At 45.2% G+C, this 19712-nt stretch overlaps 1 protein-coding gene across 4 annotated transcripts in view; it reads right to left on the bottom strand.

Moving 5' to 3' along the window:
• Positions 1-19712, bottom strand: part of ISA3 (isoamylase 3) — a 241525-nt gene that overhangs the window by 155779 nt on the left and 66034 nt on the right. The gene's annotated exons all lie outside the window — the stretch shown is intronic.

Genomic DNA, 19712 nt, shown 5'->3' with positions numbered 1-19712 from the left:
TAGCCAGGTGCCAATATTCAAGCTTCTTTTTGAGTTTTGCAAGGACCCAATCAATCTGCTGGTCACGAGTAATCTTCACCCAAGAGGATAATTAAGATGACTAACTATTTGATTGGGTAGAAGAATTTCCCCTGGCCATACAAGACTATGCCAGTCTTTTGAATGAAAAGGCAACAGGCGAGATTTCTGAAAATTGACAAGCAGCCAGTCCATATAAAGAAAGAGCCTACATAAACATGGAGAGATCTCTTTCAGTATTTTTTGGCATAAAAAAAGAATCATCTGCATAGGCTTGAGCAACCATAGGTCGGCTTCCAGGAATCTCCCAGCCACACACACACACACACACATACACACTATTTTTGTGTGGGTGAAATCCATTTATCATTAATATTACAAAGAGCAGTCCCTAAAGAAAGGAACAACTAGTTACGAGCATCAAAAAATCCCATTGTATAACAAGAAGGCAGAATAATCCAAATCCTGTGCATGTAGAAAATCATAAAATGATGGCCATAAAGATGCCCATAAGAACTTATATTCAGCAAAAGCGGGTCACCAAAGACTCGATGATTGCGATCCTTCCATAGAGTCCATAGTGCCCAATATGAACCAAAGAAAAAAGATCATATCCCTACCTTCGTGGATGCAATCCAAACAGCTAGAATCGCTCGTTGTCAAAGCAAGCACTAGGAAAAGGAGCCTGAAGCCTTTGTCGTTGCTATAGAAGTAATAAGAAATCATGAGATTTAGGGCAATGCCAAAACAGATGCAACATAGCACAAACATCATCGACAAGTGGCAGGAGCAATATGACAACGTGCCAAAAGCTGTCCAAAAAGGGAGAACTTGAAGTAAAACTCTCCATAAAAAGAACAATTGCCTAAGAGAGAGTTTAGAAGCCCAAATATCTTGCAATCTTTGACGCCACCACCGGAAGTTTATAAAGGAAGAGGTACAAAGGCGAGGTTCATACACCAGATGCAATTGGCATGAGGGGAAATCCAAGGGGGAGGTAGCAAAACCTTCAATGGTGGTGGTCGCAACATGAACAGGAATGTCCATAGCCGCATCAATGGGGGCATCCACCGGAATGGGAATGTCAGTGGCCTCAATGGGAGCAGAGTCCAGAGCAGCAACATTCTGATCTATAGGATGTGGGGGTCGGAGTCCATCAAAGGACAATAGGTGCCGCACATGTTGCTTGTGTAGCCCGTGTCGGGTGGAGCACTTCATCATGAACTATACCAGCACTATGTCATGGAAGAGCACTCTGAGGAGGTCAAGGAGGAGCTGTAACATAAGGCTTTTCAGGCCCCCACTTCTTTCTAAAGCAATCCCTAATGAAGTGCCCAAAGATCCTACAGATCCTGCACTGATCCTGTCTGCATGCAATTTCAACTCTTTGTCGAAAGAAAGAACCATCCGGGCGCTGGAGCATTATATGGTCATCAGATATGTTAGGATCATCGACGATGACCCTAGCTCTAGGTACCTCGTCAGATTTGATTGCCTCTATTGGCGGATGAAGGCAACCTAGGGGGGTTATCTCAATTACAATTCCGGACCACTCTCTAATCAATGCAAGTAGGCGATGATGTTGAAGAAGTGAAAGGAAAGCATGAAGCTGAACATGAAACAAGAGAATGCTTGCTTGCTTATGGAATGAAGAAAGGTGAGGTCCATATGTAGGCACCTCTACATGAGCCACCAAGCTCCACAATCATCTCCTCAATCATCTCCTCAATCAGCTCCTAGAATCTCTCAATCATCCTATGTGGCATCTACCACCACCTAACAGTGCTTATGGGCACCTAACTATGCCTCTAGCACACACACATAGAACCCAAGGAGGCAGTCAGGCGGGTATAGTGCCAGGGACGACACTTTCCGACCACGTGCCTGTGCTCTTATCATTAGACTCGGCAGCTCAGTCCCTTCCTCCCCGTTCATGCCGGATTCCCGACTCCATCTTCTCGAGGGAGGACGTGCGCAGTAGTATCGGTAGCCTTTGGGACAGAGATTGGGGCGAGTCCATGGATCTGGTTGATTCGGTGGCGCAGGCTTTACAGGAGTCCAGCCAGATTTGCCAGCTCGCAGCCCTTCAGGTTCGATAGGAGTGGTGGGGCAGAGAGAGAGCTCTTCGTAGGGACCTCGCTTCCATTCAGCGACTCCAGCAGGCGGCCCCAGGCTCGGAGGAGCTTCGGATCCAGGCCCTTCGAGCCAGAGCCCTTCTTGAGGAGACTCTCCAGCGCCGTTCAGAGTTTTCCTATCACGCCTCCCTCTCATTCTGGGCTCCGAAGGGTGACCGGATGTGCAGGGAGTTCTTCAGGACGCATGGCCAGAGAGCAGCAGGTGATCAGCTACGGAGTCTTAGGACAGCGGAGGGGCACATCGTTACTGATCCGAGTGAGGTCTTGGGGTTGGCTACCGACTTTTACAGGACTCTTTTCCAGCAGGAGCAGCTTGCCCCTCGCACTCGACGTTCCCGCGAGGAGGTGTGGAGGCATATTCCAGCCCTGGTTCAGCCCAGCATGCAGGCGACGTTGCTGGCACCGTTCACTACTGACGAGATGTTGGAGGCCTTGATGGCCATCGATGGGCAAAAATGCCCTGGCGAGGCTGGGCTATCTCGCGCTTTCTTCACCTCCTTCTGGGATCAGATCCATCAGCCCCTCCTAGCAGCCCTCCAGAGGATTTTCAGCAGCGGATATATGCCAGAGAGCCTCTCCTCGAGACTGATTTGCCTCATCCCGAAGGGAGGAGATCGACAGGAGATCCGCCAGTGGCGCCCGATCACTCTCCTCACCACTGCCTACAAAATCCTTGCCAAGATGATCAGCGCCAGAGTTCGGCCTCTACTTCCTGACCTCATTCATGACACTCAGACAGGCTTTGTCCAGGATCGCAGTATCCTGGATATTGTCTTCACCTTCTCGGAGGCGGCGGAGTGGGCTCAGCACAGTGGGTCACATTTAGCCATCCTACTTCTCGACTTTGAGAAGGCCTACGATCGAGTGGACTGGTCCTTCCTGGAGGGTACTCTGGAGCGACTAGGGTTCCCAGCAGGATGGATTCAGGGTATTTCAGCGTTATACAAGACAGCTTCCAACAGGGTCATCATCGGCGGCAGGATGGGAGAGCGATTTCGTTTGGAGAGATCAGTGCGTCAGGGTTGCCCCCTTGCTCCTTACATGTTTCTCTTCTTCGCCGAGGCCATGACATACTACCTTCGGGCGAGGTCGACCGGGATCCGGGGTGTTCCCCTTCCCATCAGGGTCGACACGGAGCTGCTGGATTCAGAGTATGCAGATGACACAGCACTGTATGTTCAGGATGAGGAGATGATGCTGGAGAGGGTGAGGCTAGCCCTAGAGGTCTTCTGTTCGGCAGCCGGTGCGAAAATCAACTGGAACAAATCAGTTGGTTTTCTCACAAACCCCGGGGTGTGCTCACAGTGGGGGAGGTTTTTGGCTTTCAGGTGGATCCCGCGGGGACAGACAGCTAGATATCTCGGCTTTCAGGTCGGCCTAGATATCACGCCAACTCAGCAGATTCTCCCGGTGCTAGATTCCATTCGACGGAAGCTGGCTTTCTGGAGCACTGCTAAGCTCTCTCTTGCAGGTCGTGCTCTTGTAGTCAACCAGGTTCTCCTAGCCATGGCATGGTATGTGGCTTCTTGTTGGTGTTTCTCGAGATCCAGCGTGGCACAACTTAGGAGGTTGGTCCGGAACTTCCTGTGGTCTGGGGGGGACGGTCTCATAGATACCAGAGCCAGGGTTGCCTGGCAGACAGTCATTCTTCCGTAGGCTGAGGGTGGCTTGGGGGTCGTCGATCTTGAGCTTCAGAGTCAGGCCCTGCTGGGCAAGTTAGTTATCCGCGGTTTGACCCCGGGGGGGCAAACGTGGAAGATGTTACTTCAGCAGGGGGTCGGCTCTTGTGTCCCGCGCCGAGGTGGAGAGTGGCTACCGTCCCTCAGGTGGATCTTCACTTCTGCCCCGCTCACTCAGCCCCGCTCCCCACTCGTTCGTAGCCTTCTCATGATTTGGAGGCGGCTCCGCCTCAGTCTCATACAGTCCCCTCCTAGCTGTCAGGAGGAGATCGATCGCCAGCCACTCATCTGGAACGATCAGGTCAGAGATGTCGAGGGCCTTCAGCTGGGGGAGAGATCACACATCAGGTGGGACGGCTGGATGCGGTCCCTTCGAGTTTGGAGGGACACGTACAGACACTTGGAGACCGCTGCTCTAGCAGTCGCAGCTGGAGGTGCCCGTGGAGCTCAAGCGAGACACACGGAGATAGACGGAGCGATTCCAACCAGTTGGTTGGTTCCACCCGAGATTCAGATCCTCATGCCTGGTGATGATCGTTGGCTGGGACAGTTCACCCCCCGTGGCATCCCATTGGTGGTTGCAGGTCGGATGGACGACACCTCTGTTTCCTTTTTCGCGGTCTCTACAGTCAAAGATCTTGTTCACACTGAAGTACAAACTGCTAGGAAGGAAGTGTTTGTGGAAGTGGACAACAAAGCAAGTAAGTCTGATATCCAAGCAGAGATTAAAGAACACGAAGCTAGATGTGATAATGCGCTGAAGATTAGAATAGGAGGGCTCCCAAAAGATTGGTACAAAGAGGAGGATACATATAGTGAAATATTGACAAAGATCAAATCAAGTTTGCCCAACATCGAATGGGTGAATGATGATGAGCAGGATGATGATGACTCCAGGCCAGCTTCCTCAAGATAGATGGCAGAATCACCTTTCCATAGATGACCTCAAAGGGGGCTTTCCCTGTAGAGCTGTGTACTGTATTATTGTAAGCAAACTCTACTAATGGTAGGTACTTTTCCCAGTCTGAACCTTGGTCACCCACGTAGCATTTCAGCATATCCAATGCTGTAGAATTTGCTACTTCACTTTGACCATCTGTATGGGGATGGAAAGAAGAAGAAAAATTCAAATTCGTCCCCATATTATCAAATAAAGCTCTCCAAAATAGACTGGTCATTCTGGGATCTCGATCATTGACAATGGACTTAGGTATACCATGGCGCTTAAAGATATGTGCCATGAAAAGCTTAGCCATATGATCTGCCTTTATGGTTTTGCGAACCGGAATGAAATGAGCTTGCTTGCTGAATCTATCAATGATAGTCCAAATGCCATCATTCCCTGACTTTGATCTTAGCAAATCAAAAATGAAGTCCATTGTAATACTTTCCCATGGTGCCTGAGGCACGGGAAGAGGCATAAGTAGGCCAGGTGCCTTCTGTCTATCATACTTCACTTTCTGACACGTAAGGCATTCAGTAACAAACTGATGTATATCTTTCCGCATCCCTGGCCAAAAGAAATACCTCTCTAGTGCTAGAGTTGTTGCTGTAATTCCTCTATGTCCAGCATAGGGAGGTGCATGGCATTCCTCGAAAATATTTTTCCTCATCTCTTGGGTGATGCATAGGCAGTCATCTTTCATTAGATACCCATCTTTCAGGGAATAGCGACTGGTGGACTGCCCCTCTTGCATTTGCTGTAAAATCTCACCAAAATCTGCATCATTAGCATATTGCTCCCTCATGCCTTCCAGGTCCTGATGATAAGCAATAGTCACATTGTTGACCTGGGGTCTTCGGGACAAGGCATCTGCCACTCTGTTCCGAATTTTTGGGGTATGGACAATCTGAAAATGATACATTGACAGCATATTTGCCCATTTCATATGCTTCTCAGAAAGTTTTTTCTGAGTAAGAAAATATCTCACTTTGGTGATCTGTTTTAACAGCAAAATCTGCACCCAAAAGATAGTGCTTCCATGTGTTCACAGCATGAACTACAGCCAACAATTCTTTTTCATAAATTCCCAGATATCTTTCAGCATCACGCAGTCTTCGGCTCTCGTATGCTACTACATGTCCATTCTGATGTAATGCAGCCCCAACACACTCTCCACAGGCATCGCAATCAACATCAAAAGGTTGATAAAGATCCAAGACTACAAGAATAGGTTCTGTAGTCAACTTCTCCTTGAGTGTATTGAATGCTTTCTTCTGTGATATTCCCCATGTGAAGGCTGCATTTTTCTTAGTAAGGTCATGTAGTGGAGTTGCTATATCAGCAAAATGCCTGATGAATCTCCTGTAATAGGAGCAAAGTCCAAAAAAACTACGCACTTCATGCACAATTTTCAGCTCAGGCCATTCTTGGATGGCTCAGATCTTTGTAGGATCCATCTATATTATATGCCCTAGATAAAGGATCTCTTCCAAAAAGAATTCACTTTTCTTGCTATTGGCAAAAAGCTGATGATTTCGAAGTTCTTGAAATACCAAAGCAAGGTGTTCCCTGTGCTCTTCTTCTGTCTTTGAAAAGACTAGGATATCATCAAAGAAAGTACCCGTGAAATGCCTGTACTTTCGGAAGATGCGATCCATCATTCTATTGAATGTGGCTAGAGCATTTGTCAACCCAAAAGGCATCACTAAGTATTCATACAACCCGAATGTAGTGCGAAAAGCTGTCTTGTGCACATCTTGTGGTTGTATCCTGACTTGATGATAGCCACTCTTCAAATCTATCCTGCTGAAAACTGTTGCTCCTCTAAGCTGGTCAAGCACATCATCTATGCGTTGTATCCGAAATCTATTTTTTATGGTCACCTTATTGAATGCACGATAATCAATGCACATTCGAAAAGAACCATCTTACTTCTGTACTAGAAGTTATGGTGAGCAAAAAGGAGACGAGCTGGGCTGAATCAACCCTTTAGACAACAAGTCCTGCACCTGAGTCATAATCTCCTCTCTTAGAGTCGCACTAACTCTATAAGGTGGTCTATTTGGTGGCTCACTACCAGGCATTAACTCTATCTGATGATCTTCTGGTCTCTCTGGGGTTAACTCCCCTGGCAAAGCATTGGAAAAGCAATCTTTAAAGTTTACAAGAAACTGAAATTTATCTTTGTCTGCATCATTCATTTCAGCATGCATATCATTCTCTTTTTCTTTTACAAAAACCATGTAAGCAGAAATTGCAGACTTTATTTCTTTACCACATGTAACATCAGATACAATGGGGATAGTCCCCCCTTTATTCCTGGCAACTAAACGCTAGTTTTTCCCCCTATGCATAAAACTCAGCACCCTCTCAGGGTATTCTATTGTTACTTCCTTTCGATGGAACCATGGTGTACCAAGTACAACATCACGTTGCTTGAGAGGAGAGATTAAGAAGTCCTCCTGATCTACATAGCTCTGCACATGGACACGAAGCTTTCCAATCAAAGGAGTAACTTGCACTGGATTCCCTTGGAACATTTGATCAGCATCAAGAGCTCTGTCAAGCTCTTCAGTTTTTATCCCTAATCTCAGGGCTAAATCTTTAGATATGAAATTGTCTGTAGACCCAGGATCAAATAGGATTAATGCTTGCTGATCTCTTATCTTTCCCCATGATAGCAAAAGCTCTTTTTCCTTTGGGTCTAAGGTACTCCCCAAAACATCTGGGACTACTCCCACCATCGGCCTCGGTGGTAGTTGTGGCTTTTTCTGCTCCTTAGAATCCGAAGGCTTCTCAGGGCACTGGGCAGCCATACGCCCCTCTGTCCCACACTTAAAGCATTTCCCATCCCTGCGGAATTCAGCTATCTCTGTTCAGGAGTGAATGGGGATTTGCCTTCATACGACTTTCAAAACTGAGTACCCCTCGGCTTCTGAGGCTGAAACCCTTTCTTTTCAACCTTGGGATACTCTTTCTTTTCTGATTTTGAAAATCAGTTTTCTTTCTTTCAACACGTCCTGCATGCAAGGATAGTACGGTGGATGGATCTTGTAATGGCACAAGACTAGCTACTGAAGCTGAATGCATAAGGTCTTGAATGTTCTTTGGCCCCAAAGCATTCACTAATGCCTAAATTCTTGGACTAAGACCTGCTCTGTACTTTCTCATTTGGGTTCCTTTGGAGATCCTTTTTGAAAGGTGCAACTTGCAAATAAGCATCCCAAAACTTTTGGTTGTACACATCCACTGTATCTCCTGCATCCATATGCAAACTGATCTAATCTTGAAGAACATGATCTCTAAACTATTTAGGCATAAACTGCTGGTAGAAGGCTTTCTTGAAGTCCTTCCATCTCTTTGAGGCTGACTCATCTATGGACTGTGCACTCCACCATGCACTAGCTGTCGCTGTCAAGTGCAAACTGACCATTCTTAACTTGTAGGATTCTGAAAACTTTTCTGTTACCGAATGCAGCATCAATCTACCTGATGAACTGCAATGCTTTGTCTGTATGACCATATTGTCCATTACAGGTCATAAACTTAACAGATTTACCTCCCTCTTTGAATTCCTTGGTCTCTCTGGAAGACTTACTCTTCCTAGACTTCTTGTGTTTCCTTCTTTTCCTGGATGGTTTATCTGATAAAGAAGAAGATACAGAAGTCGAGCTCGAGGTAGATGGTGAAGAGCTTGGAGATCGGTGGTGATGCCTCGATCTCTTCCTGCTATGAGACCATCCCCTATGAGATCTCTCTCTCTCTGGCTGTACACGAGAGTGTGCCTCTGGCATTGGCACATCATAAGCTGCATTCAACATATTTTCTACTTGAAACAAATGCTGAGCTCTTGGATCCCTTCTGAGATTTTCCATCTCTTGCATACGAGTGCGTACCATCTGCTCAAATTCTTGCTGATTTTGCTGCACACTTCTCCGTCTTGGATGTGCATCCCTATCTTGTGAATCCCACTAGATAGGTGATTGAGCCATTCTCTTATAACTCGTCTGAGATCTACAAGTTTCTCACACACACAGTGTATGCAACTGATGCACGCAACCTTTTCTTTTCAAAGAGAAAACTTACCTCAACAAGAGGTGTCTTACATTCACAATCTATGCCAATACCGGGCTGTCAACTCAAGGCATATACCCACAAAGTTGCCAAGGCATCAACAACTATATTGCCCCTTTTCTGGCTGCTGCAAAAAGCACTGAGTATGCATCTGATCCCTTTTTCCTGAGCACAAAGGCATGCATCCCTTTGCTTGTGCAAATCTCTGATTTTTCTCTGATTTTTGCTTTTTCAGACAATAAATACTCTCTCAGATAGGTAAAAACTGCTAGCAGAAATAGTCTCTGCAACTTTTTTTTTTTTGAAACATAGATGAAGTAACCGGCTGGTTACTCTAACCAGACTAACTGGCTCTGGTCTGGTTAATCTGTGACTGGATGGTTACTGTCTGGTCAAACTGACTAGACTGGTTCTGTTCTGGTCTGGTTTGGTTGGGCCAACTAACTGGACCTCTAACCAGTCCAATAACCAAGGTTAGGTTAGATAAAACCATGGTCTGCCACATCAGCCACCTGTCTGCCACGTCAGTGCCACATCAGCATCTGATCTGGCTGCCATGTCAGCTCGCACGTGTGGCCACCACATCACTTGTGTGTCACATGTCTGCTGACTTGCCAAGAGTATCTCTACCACGTCTGCTCAGTACACGTGTCTGCCACGTCACTAAAACCCCAAACTCTTATTCGGTCACACACACACTTCTTTTTTTTTGGTGAAAGTATTGATTGATTATATTATATGAGTAGCGCTACAATTACATCAACTGAAAATTTCAGTATATGCCAAAAAGACCTCATGATCTATGCAGCGGGTCTGCAACCAATCAAAGAAAGATTGTTGCAGAGAACGCCTAAAAAAGCCAAACAGAGAGAAAGTAGGATCACCAAAGACTTTAGGATTCCTATATGTCCATAAAGTCCATAGTGCCCAGTAGCGAACCCAAACGAAGAAAAGATGAAACTCCGGTCTGGATGGATGAAACCCAAATAGCCAGAAGAACTTCCCAAATGGAACAGATGCGAATCTCGCTCACAGGTGCTGTCGAAGCAGATCAAAAAACTCACGAGAGCACGGACAATGCCAAAACAAGTGAGGCACAGTCTCCGAAGAAGCAGAACATCTATGGCAAAGTGTAGGAGCAATGTGTCGATTCTGTCCAGATGGAAACACTCCCAAAAGAGCTCGCCAAAAGAAAACTTGTTGCCGAAGCGGTACTTTATAGGCCCAAAGTTGCTGTAATCTTTTCCTCCACCACTTAACTGGGTGATGCATTCGCCAAACAGAATCACCTCTCTCTGAAACCCAAGGTTGAGGCAAAAGGATTTTATACAATGGAGGTACAGTAATCTGAGATAGCCTCAAAGGACGAGAAGAGGACCCTGGAGCAGTCAAAGTCCAATCTTCCAGTCGGTCCTGGAGTTCCAAAGGAGGAATCGGAACAAAGGGTGAAAGCATAGAAGTAATTTGTCGCCACAAAGGACGATAATGAGAGCCCAATCCATATCTAGTGGCTGCTAGAGAAAAGGGGAGCACAATACCAGCATCATCTATAACATCAACAACCGCGGTGATGCCTTTAAACGAGACAAAGTAGGAACGTCGAGGTTCCTGTAAAGCCAAGGGAGGCTGAAAGACTTTCGACCAGTGAATGCTTTCAGCTCTCAAAGAATTCCCAAGCAAAGATTGCCGTCCATTCCATTCCAGATGAGAAAGAACATGCTTCCAGTCAAGAAGCAAGCGGGAGACAAAAGGGAATCCATGCAAAGTGCCATCAGTGCAGCCAAAAACGAAATCCCAGTGATCGAGTTGCCAATGACCAAACGCAGAAATACTGATATGAGTGACCAGAGTCCTAATCATAAGAGCCCAAGGCTGATCACCTTGCAGAAATTGCAGCAACATTTTCCCCCTGTGGGCAAGAATATGCACATGAATATCCGTGATGTTCAATCCACCATGCACCTTGGGAGAACAAATGTGATGCATCGAAAGCAGCCTGAGACTTTTTCTGCCATGTTTGGATCGCCAGAAGAGTTCCATAAAGACCGACATGAAAGATGTAAGATCTGCCTTAGTGAACATGATCAATGGCAAGTAAAATTGAATATATGCCACAAGGATGGACTGCACTATTCGAAGACGAACGTGCAAAGGCCAAGTTGCCAGTCCAATACTCAAGCTTTTTCCGAAGCTTAGCCAAAACCCAATCAGTTTGTTGTCGGCAAGTGAGTTCCCACCCCAAAGGGTAACCAAGATGACGAACAAACTGAGTGGGTGGAATGATATCCCCGGGCCATAATAGACTATGCCAGTCTTTGGAATGCAAAGGGAGCAGCTTAGACTTCTGAAAATTAACATGAAGACCAGCTGCCAAACCATAAATAGAGAGGGCCTACATCAAGGCACCAAGATCATGGGGCGTCCCCGCTATCTCTGTAAAGCCAGTAAATAACCTGCTGCATTTTTTGTCCAAACCCCAAAGCTCGCATAGTTTGCGAGATGAAATCCCATTGAACTGTGTCAAAGGCTTTTGCAATATCTACCTACAAGAGTAGAACATCCTGCTGCGTGTATTTGGCATATTCAATCCCAATATAGGCATTGGCAATGTTATCTGTGATATGGCGACCTGGAACAAAGCCATATTGGGAGGGATGCAACCCATCATGCAAATAACCTTTAATCCGATCAACTATCATTTTAGCAATGATCTTGTAAATGACTGGCATGAGCGTGATGGCCTCCAATCACCAAGTGAATCACATAACTGCTTCTTTGGAATCAGCTTGAGAAGACCCTTTTTCCATGACACAGGCATTTGCTGATTTTCCCATGCTGTATTTACCATTTGCAGCAAGGCGAATTTAAGAAGATCCCAGAATGCAAGAAAGAATTCAACAGTGAGACCATCCCATCCTGGAGATTTCCATTTGCCACAGAATCTCAGTGCATCAGACAATTCCCTTTCAATGAAGGGATGTTCAAGTTCCAAAGCCTGAGCATCAGACAGAATTGGATGAACATGCTCCAAAAGAAGCTGACGTGCAGACACGACCCGAGGAGAAAGAGTATCCACATGCCCAAAATGAGTGAAGAAGTGCTGCACACATAAATCATCAAGCTCTGAACGAGATGTTGACCAAGAACCATTAGGCATCCGGATCCGACAAATATTTGCAGCCTGTCTTTTGTAGTGTAAACTCTTAAAAAATTGCTTGGAAGAGCAGCCTTTATAAAAAAAAGCCCGTTGTCTGGATCGGGTTTCCCATTTAGCAAGCTTTCTACGATCATTGGATTGAAGAGAGAATTGCGCCTGGCATAAGAGCATGCTTTCCTCTGAAGACAAAGGGCGAAGATGAGCAAGCTCAGTCAAACTCTGACAAGTAAATTTGGCATGTGCTACAGTCTCCCTTGTGGCTTGCATATAGGATTTGCCATAATCTCGAATAACTGCTTGCATCCGAGCAACAAAAGCCTGCCAGGCATAATCCAAACCAATGCGTATCTGACGAGAGAGAGGCTGAATAGCATCACAGACTAAGGCTTTAAAGTCAGCATGCTCTAGATAACTATTATTAATCAGCAAAAGCCTTCGGCAAGGCAATCTGTCAGTGGGAAATTCATGTAAGGAAAGCCTCAACCAAAGAGGAGCATGATCCGAATGTGTGAAAGCATGATCAACCCAAATTTGACAAGTAAAGGCATCACAATGTTGTGGATCAATCTAATACCATCAGCCTCTATCTCTACCTCGACCTCAACCTCAACTCCCGCTACAGTGTCAGTTTTGTTTTCAGCTCCAACCTCAGCTCCCTCTATCTCTGTCTCTACTTTGACTTCAGTCCCCGCTTCAGGCCCAGCTCTAGTTCCAGTCTCAGCCCCATCTACATCTACGATCCGTGACATACTCATGCCCATGGCGCCGGCTATTGTTCCCTTTCCCTCTTCTCCTGTTACAGCTCTCGCACAGCTTATGACTCCTACTTCGGAGGTGTCATACACTGTGCCACATTACGCTTCACTCTCTCCTCTCCCTCTCAGTCAGCCCACCCTCCCACACCCCGTTGGGACTGCCTCATCCATTCCACTGTCATCTCCGTTCCTCACTCAGCCACCGGCCAGTTTCCGGACTCAGTCCCACTCTTTCATGCCACAGTCACCACAGTTTCAGCATGGACATGGGTGGACTGATACACTAGAGGCCCGTGAGACCCTACTCACAGAGATACATAGTTTCCATAAGCGTGAGATGGAGCTGGCAATGATCTTGTAAATGACTGGCATGAGTGTGATTGGCCTCCAATCACCCAGTGAATCACATAGCTGCTTTTTTGGAATCAGCTTGAGAAGACCCTTTTTCCATGACAAAGGCATCTGCGGATTTTGCCATGCTGTATTTACCATTTGCAGCAAGGTGAATTTAAGAAGATCCCAAAATGCAAGAAAAAATTCAACAGTGAGACCATCCCATCCTGGAGATTTCCATCTGCCATAGGATCTCAGTACATCAGACAATTCCTTTTCAGTGAAGGGATGTTCAAGTTCCAAAGCCTGAGCATCAGACAGAATTGGATGAACATGCTCCAAAAGAAGCTGACGTGCAGACACGACCCGAGGAGAAAGAGTATCCAGATGCCCAAAATGAGTGGAGAAGTACTGCACACATAAATCATCAAGCTCTGAACGAGATGTTGACCAAGAACCATCAGGCATCCGGATCCGACAGATATTGGCAGCCTGTCTTTTGTAGTGTAAACTCTTAAAAAATTGCTTGGAAGAGCAGCCTTTATCCAAAAATGCCCGTTGTCTGGATCGAGTTTCCCATTTAGCAAGCTTTCTGCGGTCATTAGATTGAAGAGAGAATTGAGCCTGACATAAAAGCGCTTTCCTCTGAAGACAAAGGGCGAAGATGAGCAAGCTCAGTCAAACTCTGACATGTAAATTTGGCATGTGCTACAGTCTCCCTTGTGGCTTGCATATAGGATTTGCCATAATCTCGAATAACTGCTTGCATCCGAGCAACAAAAGCCTGCTAGGCATAATCCAAACCAATGCGTATCTGACGAGAGAGAGGCTGAATAGCATCACAGACTAAGGCTTTAAAGTCAGCATGCTCTAGATAACTATTATTAATCAGCAAAAGCCTTCGGCAAGGCAATCTGTCAGTGGGAAATTCATGTAAGGAAAGCCTCAACCAAAGAGGAGCATGATCCGAATGTGTGAAACCATGATCAACGCAAATTTGACAAGTAAAGGCATCACAATGCTGTGGAACAATCTGATACCATCTGTCCAAGCATGCCCGATAAGAAGATTGAGCATTATGCTGAAAGGTATAACCCGGAAGCATGGGCTGTAATTCCTTCCAAAGATCAACCAGGCGCAACTGAAGCAAAAAATCAGACCATGCCTGTGTTTCAGAAGCCAACATATGAATGTGGCCTGAGGTGTTGTCACCCGATTGAGGGGCATTATTAAAGTCACCACAAATGAAGGCATGTTATCGCCATGGATAAGTATGCGTGGCAGCCCAGATCAAAGCTCTATCACGAGAAGACTAGGGGGCATAAACCGATGCAAATTCAAAAATTTCCCCTTCAAGGCATCGAACAATAATCCATCCACCATGGCGATCATTGAGAGCCACAACAGGTTGAAGGTCGTGCTTTACCAAAAAAGCCACACCAGAAAAGGAGTGCTCTCCAGCATAGAAGATATCATAACCAGCAAAATGGCCTATTTGACCAGCATACATATGCTGATTATGCTCTTGCAAAGCAATTATATCAAGCTGCAATTGCCTGATATACATCCAGACCAGTTTCCATTTGCGACCATCACACATTCCCTTTACATTGAGAGTAACACACTTCAGATGATCAAGCATATTTACAGTTATGGGACAGGTATGTACAGCAACTAACGGGCTGTCTACGTCTGCATTTCCACCTCAATGTCCAGGCCTCTGCTCTGGGATGAAGCATCAGCCTGAGGAGAGGACAAAAGTGCAGCAACTTCTTCTTCAGGAAACAAGGTCCGATTTGCAGTCACAGCAGCCTAGGTCAAGCCAACACCAGAGTTTTCAGCAGGTGTTTTCCCATGAGAGGATGCACCACTCCAAGTCCGAGAAGGCAAAGGTCACCTAGGGGAGATCACTTTGCGAGGAGTTTGCCATCCATCAGTCAAAAAAATTTCCCCCTTTCCCTGAGGTGGAGAGGACAAAGGCATAGGAAAAGAAGCATTACCATGTGAGACAGCCGGGGCTTTGCCTTTGTCTTGAACAGAGAAAAACTGTTTGACCCCTTTGTTTCTTACCACAAAAGAGGCATTTGCATTCTTATTCAACGGCTGAACAATTTTAGCTTGCACTGGCATCCGTGGAGCTCGAGAAGGGCATTGTGAAGCCATGTGCCCAAATTGCTTGCATTCAAAGCAAGCACCTGCAAACAGCCCCCACTTGAGCTTGTAAAAGGCAATCCCCATGGAAACATTATTCACAGTGACCGAATATGAAGCTGGAGTGGGATGATCTGTATCCCACAAAATGCAGAAGCGATTCGAATTTCCATTGGGTCGTGGTGGACATACCACCTTACCGAGGGAAGCTGCAATTTTAGGTAGAAGAGAAGACAAGCATTGAGGAAAATCCACAACTTCTACCCAAACAGGGCAACGATGCCGAATCAATGCCTGGTAATCCGGAGTGGGAGACCACGGCAAAACATGGGCCATCTGTTGGCCATAGAAAAGAGGAAAGTGCTCCAGCAAAACCTGACGGTACTCCTCATCAGCCATGATAATCTCAAAAAAGCCCCTCGCTGCATAATGAACTTTTTTGACATAAGAACCACCCAGGGTTCGAGTCAACCAATTCCCAACATCTGCAGCAATAGGCATCCGTCCTGGGAAGAAAATTATAATGGCATGCTTTGCATACTCCTTAACTGGATCAAATATATTATCCACTTCCACCATAATGCCAGTGGTGGGAAGTGGATCTTTCCAACCTTTACGGGTGTCTTCAAACCCTTCATGCATAACCTCATAAACAAGCTGATGAGCCTCAGCACAGTCATGAAGGGAATCATCTGAATCCATCACCTGTTTTTGTTTCTTGTTGGAAACCGACTTGTCTTTGTGAAAGGTTTTCTCATAGGAATAATCCGCCATTCGAGTTTTAAAAAAAACTTGGAAGCAGCAACGCTTTACAAGGAGGAAAGCACAACAGGTACAAAATTGTACGGTGTTTTCCTGGCTGTACGGACGAAATCGTATGGATTTTTGACAGTACCAAAAATAAATAAATTTCCCTGACAGGCAAACTGTATGGACTTCCCCGACTGTACGGACAAAACTGTATAGAATTTTCTGACTGTACGGACAAAATCGTACGGATTTTCGACATTAAAATTTTTTTTTTTTCCTGACAAGCAAACTGTACAGACTTCCTCGACTGTACGGACTATATGGATTTTTCTAGCTGTACGGATGAAATCGTACGGATTTTTGACAGTACGAAGAAAAAAAAAATTTGGATTTTTTGACAGAGCGTACGGATAGAAAACGGACGTCAAAAGGAACCTCGAGGGTGTCAAACTGAGGGAGAAACAAGCAGCTGTAGCATGGGAGCACGAGGGCTAGCACGGAATCTCACTCTCTCTCTCTCTCACCACCACACACACACACCTACACTCACTCTCTCTCTCTCTCACCACACACACACACACACACTTTTTTTTGTGGGAAGAAATCTTTTATTGCTGTAAAATAGTTACATTCATAGTTACTTCAAGAACGAAGTAGCTACTACTCAACTAAAGATCTCAGTATAAGCTGTATACACATCCTAATCAATCAAACGAGTCTGAAGACAATCGTAGAATGATTGTTGCAGAGAGCGTTTGAAAAAAAGAAAGGAAGAAAATATTGGATCACCAAAGACTCTATGATTTCTGTCCATCCATAAAGTCCATAGGGTCCAATAGCGCACCCATACAAAAAATAAATCAAAACCCTGTCTCTGTGGATGAAAACCAAACAACCAAAAAAATTTGCCAAAAGTAACAGTAGGAAATCGCTGTCGAAGCCTCTGTCTGATGAGAGCAATGAGATCAGAAGTATTTGGACAGGACCAAAAAATGTGAAGCACTGATTCAGTAGAGTGCTGGCATCTGTGGCAAACAGCTGAAGCAATATGTCGGTGTGCGAGTAACTGTCCGGATGGAAAAATACCAAGGAGAACTCGCCATAGGAAAAGCTGTTGTCGAAGAGGGACTTTGTAATGCCAAAGGAGACGCAGCATTTTTCTCCACCACTGCATTGGACAATCCATATGCCAAACAGTATTTGCTCTATGGGAAATCCAAGGTGGAGGTAATAAGACTTTATACAGTGATGACACTGTGATATGTGAGAGCTTCAAAGGACAGGCGTATAAGGAAGGAGAGCGTAAAATCCAATCCTCAAGCCGATTCTGACGTTCCAAATGAGGTACCGGCAAGTACGGTTGGAGCATTGCTGAAATTTTATGCCATAAAGGACGATAATGAGCTCCCAATCCATATTTGCGAGCAGCCATAGAAAAAGATAAAATTGTGCCATCATCCTGAAGTACATCCGCCACAGATGAAATGCCTTTGAAGGAGAGAAAATAAGAACGTCGGGGTTCTTGTATGGCCAAAGGAGAGTGGAATACTTTAGACCAAAAGATATTCTCTGCCCTCAAAGAGTTGCCCGAAAGAGAGTCCCTGCCATGCCATTCCAAGTGGGAGAGAATGTGTTTCCAATCAAGAAGCAGACGAGAGACAAAAGGGCATCCTCTGATCTTGCCTTGGATAGAGCCAAATAAAAAATCCCACTGAGTAGGCTGCCAATTCCCAAAGGCAGATGTATGAAGATGTAATAAGAGAGAGCGGATCATGAAAGCCCAAGGCTGATCTCCTTGCATAAACTGTATCATCATTTTTCCTCTGTGAGCAAGTAAATGCATTTGAATATTGAGAATGTTCAAACCCCCGTGCATCTTTGGAGAACAGAGACGATGCATAGAGAGTAATCTGAGACTTTTCTTGCCATGTTTTGAACGCCAGAAAATTTCCATGATAGCTGACATAAATGAGACCAGATCTGCCTTAGTGAACATAGTGAGGCAGATAAAATTGTATGTATGCTATCAAAATGGATTGTGTAATTCGCAAACGAACATGTAATGGCCAAGTTGCAAGCTTCCAATATTCAAGTTTTTCCCTTAACTTTACTAGCACCCAATCAGTTTGTTGTGAACGGGTGAGTCCCCAGCCTAGAAGATAACCAAGATGTCGAATGAATTGAGAAGCGGGGACAATTTCCCCAGGCCACAGAAGGTTGTGCCATTCCTGTGCATGTAACGGCAGCAATTTTGATTTCTGAAAATTTACCCGAAGGCCAGCAGCTAATCCATATGTGGAAAGAGCATGCATAATCATGGACAGATCAGCCTCAGTATTTTTTGGAGTAAAGAATGAGTCATCAGCATATGCCTGAGCAATCATGCTATGACTGCCAATAATCTCCAAACCGTGCAACTGGTCAGTGTCCAAGAGGTGATCCAGATATTGAAGCAGTGGATGAGTGGCTATGGCAAAAAGTAAAGCACTCAGGGGACATCCTTGCCTGACAGAACAAGCAAGAGTCCAGGATGGAGAAATATCTCCTGAAAGTACGCAGGCAGCTTCACTATCTTGATATAGCCAAGTGATGAGTTGCTGCATTTTTGTGCCAAAACCCAATGCCTGCATAGTTGATGAAATAAAATCCCACTGAACAGTATCAAAAGCTTTGGCAATATCAACTTGCAATAACAAAACATCCTGCTGTGTGTATTTGGCATATTCAATTCCAATGTAGGCATTAGCGCAATGTTGTCTGTGATATGCCTACGTGGGACAAAGCCATATTGAGCAGGATGCAACCCATAATGTAGAAACCCCTTTAGCCGATCAACAATCATTTTGGTAGTGACTTTGTAAATTACGGGCATAAGAGTGACAGGTCTCCACTCTGCCAAAGACTCACAAATTTGTTTTTTGGGAAGGAGTTTAACAAGACCTCTCTTCCATGTGTCCGGCTTTGCCACGCCACATTCACCATATATAGCAATGAATGCTTCAAAATGGGCCAATATTCTAGAAAAAACTCGACTGTTAAACCATCCCATCCTGGGGATTTCGATCTGCCACATGATTTGATCGCATCTGACAGTTCCCTCTCGGTAAAGGGTTCCTCCAATTCCAAAGCTTGAGTAGGGGAAATGATAGGAGAAACATGTTGCAACAGTAAATTTCGTGCAAGCAAAATCTGTTGCGAGGGAGGAGCTGCAGAGCCGAATTGCTGAGAGAAATGATGCACACAAACAGAAGCAAGCTGTGACCGTGAAGTAGTCCATGATCCATCAGGCATAAGTACTCTGCAAATTTCTGTTTTGATTCTCTTCTGATGTAAACTTTTGAAAATTTCTTTGGAAGAGCAGTCTTTATCTGTAAAGGCTCTTTGTCTTGCTCTAGTCTCCCATTTTTCCAGTTTCCTGTGATCATTTAGTTTAAGACAATGTCTGGCCTGGCATAGTATTGTTTGCTCATGCATAGACAACGAACGATGATGGCCGAGTTCAGTGAGGTCTTGGCAAGTGGATTTGGCCTGAGCAATGGTTTCCCTCAGAGTCTTCATGTAAGACTTGCCATAAGCTCTAATCACAACTTGCATTTTAGAAATAAAAGAATCCCAGGCACCATCAACATGAATATGGCTGCTAGAGGAAAGACAATGAGCTGCTTCAGTAACCATTGCCTTGAAATCAGCATGTTGCAAATAACTATTGTTTATGAT

The sequence above is a fragment of the Dipteris shenzhenensis genome, chromosome 7, assembly GCF_047967505.1.
Source record: "Dipteris shenzhenensis isolate YYH24624 ecotype China chromosome 7, Dip_SZ_1.0, whole genome shotgun sequence".
In the NCBI taxonomy this organism is placed as follows: domain Eukaryota; kingdom Viridiplantae; phylum Streptophyta; class Polypodiopsida; order Gleicheniales; family Dipteridaceae; genus Dipteris; species Dipteris shenzhenensis.
This window is presented reverse-complemented; position numbering and strand designations above follow the sequence as displayed.